The sequence below is a fragment of the Pteropus alecto genome, unplaced genomic scaffold (genome assembly GCF_000325575.1).
Source record: "Pteropus alecto unplaced genomic scaffold, ASM32557v1 scaffold24, whole genome shotgun sequence".
NCBI lineage: Eukaryota > Metazoa > Chordata > Mammalia > Chiroptera > Pteropodidae > Pteropus > Pteropus alecto.
This window is the reverse complement of record NW_006439192.1, coordinates 7246454-7249605: the sequence shown is the minus strand read 5'-3', so window position 1 is coordinate 7249605 and position 3152 is coordinate 7246454.

Below are 3152 nucleotides of genomic sequence, written 5' to 3'. Positions count from 1 at the left end.
CCTGGGAAGCTAGCCGGCAGGCTCTGACATTAACGGTTTTATTAAGTTCAGCTGTGGGTTGGAGCAGCTTTGGCTTCTGATGTGTGGTAGTGTCTTAATGGCTGTCCCTCTGGTTCATGCCGGGTGGTGTGAAAAGTAATTGTAGCGGGTGGCAAGATTGATAGGGTTGAGGTGGATGGGAAGATAATGTGCTTTATTTCCAACATTTTCATTTACTCAAGAAGAAAAGGAAACATGGATAAATTACTCAAAGAATAGGATTTGCTTTTTAAAAAGAAATCATCTGAGAAAGATGACACCGTGCCTCATTTTGAAAATTTTCTAAATTATAGTTGCAATGAATCCTGCATTGTATACAAAAATCGCACATCCTACTGTGAAGTCAGAACTGGGAAGGAAGTGAGTTTGCAAACACACTGGCCTTTAAAGAAGCCTAGCACAGATTTAGCAGCATGATATTTGTGAGCATTGGGGTGTCATCTACAAACACCAGGAATAGCTTTTCTCTTGCTTCTATTTCAAATGATTCTACAAAGGGAAGAGATGAAACAGTATGATTAGTTTATTGTGCTGTGTTTACCTGTTGACCACATTACACAGTAATACCTGTTTTCTTTCTAAAGAGGTTGTTCTGATGTTTTCAAATTTTGTCATTTTAAGAGAATCTTGGGTGATAATGGATTGTGCTTTCAGCAGTATATAGTCTGTTTGCTCCACTAATCATTTCCCCCAAAGGACTATAAACAGCATACGTGGACTTAAGTGTAGTCCTATGGATAGTATAAATAGATGCTGCTGGTTCCTGGTTATAGTATCCTCATGCCTTATTACACTAGTGGAAAACAGATTACGCCATCAGAGGCTGATAATTGGGCGTGGAGATAATAGCAAGTTTTTGAATTTTTCCTCTACTACTTGACATCAAACACCACTAACATCAGCTAAAAATTGTGTCTAGATTTCTGTGTCATGAAGCTTTTGTCTACACAACACTAAAGTAACTAGTTAATTCAACAAATTTAATCAAACCAGTTATATATACATGGAAATATCCCAATAACACTTACTATTGAGCTAGTGGTATTAGTGTTATGTCAGCACAGCCTAAGATAAATTAATTTCATTACATATAATGAAGAAATATAGTACAGAAGGCTGTGGAAAGCTATATTTAGATATGTAGCTTTATATAAATTTAAATTTTCTTCTCCACTCCTCACAATTACTTTAATCTCTTTTCTGTTTTACTCCTTTTCGAAGCACAGCTTCTCACATTAATATCTTAAAAATTATGACAAAAGACACAGTTTTCAAAATGTTTATGTTGTTTTACTTCTAAAGTAGAACAATAATTATTTTTAAAGCAATGATGGTTAGATGTAAACAAACTTTAATGGGTATGGATGAACTGCAGTACACACATTACAGCTGACATCCAAAGTGCACCTACCTAGTATATTGCATACTGAATTACATTTTAAGTGGCCTATTTTCTTAGTTATGAGAAATGTGCATTTTCTTACAGTACTACAATATATTTTGCTACATTTTACTTTATCCTTTAGTGAGGCAAAGTTGTCATTGTGGTTAAACATGTTAAAATGGGAACTGGAAATTAGAAACATAAATAACCAAAACAAAATTTGGAGCTTTGGAAAAAGAAGAAAAATCATTTGACTCTATACAAAATGTTCTCTGTTGTTGTTTTAAATTTATTTCTATCGAGATAATTGCCTAGAAATTTAACTCAGACAATTCCACATTATGATTCCTGAGGAGAACCTCCTCAAAACCAAATGCATTAAATTAAACTATAAATCTTCCAACTCTGTCCTGGTCTCTAAAAAGGATAGTAGTTTATTCCCTTCCTTGTACCTTCTCACCCCAACCCACTTCTTTTAAGCACCTTGACATTAACACGTTATTTCTAACTTGAAGCCACCTGCCTTCATCTTCTCTTTCAGGCAGGTTTTTGTTTGTTGCACTGTCACCAGGTTGCTCTTTGCTGGACACTTTGGCTGGAAATGAAATTGACTAGATAGATAGATGATAGATAGATAATATTGACAAAAATTATAGAGTAATATTTTTATCCTCAATTGATTTCAAGTTCATTAATAACTTTTGGTGATCTCTGAAAATAACCTAACTGATATTGTAATATAAAGATTTGTAGTTAATACAAGGATACCCTTTAGAGATGCTCAGATTATCTCATGGGAATATAATTCTGTGCCTAGAGTAGATCAAGAGAGCTGGTCTTTATATCTAGCATTTTCTAGTTTACCATTACTATATTAGACATAACTTCCTTTGGTCCTCATAATATTCCTATAAGGTCTTCAGCAAACAGTGACGATTTTTAAAACATTAAAAACAGAAATTATACTTGCACCAAATAATCAGAACAGAGGAGGTAATTAAATAGCGACTAAATGTTCTTGTAGTGGCATTAATTCCTTGGTTGTTAAATGTGAAAGTTCAAGTTTTATGAAAGAAAGGACTAGATAAGCACAGGCGTTGACTAGGGGTAGGGTTAGGAAAGAGCACCTGAAGGGCTCAGGGCAGTAGACTATTTATCAATCAGAATGAAAGTATTTTATTATTTCAACAATGAGTACAGCACACTGGTACATGGTAGTGAATATCTACGTTGGCAGTATCTCTTGAATATGTTATCTGCCCATTAGTTCTGTTCTCTATACTATTTTTTTTTTACATCAATAAGGAAGATAATATTATTGCATTAATATCACTGGTTTAGGAATTTGAAAGTTTATACTGTAATCCCAGCACCATCATAAAAAGTACTGTAATTTTAGTCAAAGCACTTAGTCTCTCTAAAGTCAGTTTCTTTCTCTACAAAATATGGGTTATTATTTGTCTTGATATTGTTAAGAAAATAATTGCTAATAATGTTCAATACGTGCTGGGCTCATTGTAAATGCTTTATAAGGAATAACTCATTTAAGTTTCATATCATTCCGATGATATAGATACTAATGTTTTCTCCACTTTATAGAAAACTAATATTTTCTCCATTTTATAGATAAAAGAATTGGGAGACAAAGAGGAGAAGAAATTGCCTGAGATCGCACACATTAAGAGCTGTAGGGCTTGGATTTGAACCCAGACATTTGGTCTTGCGTCTT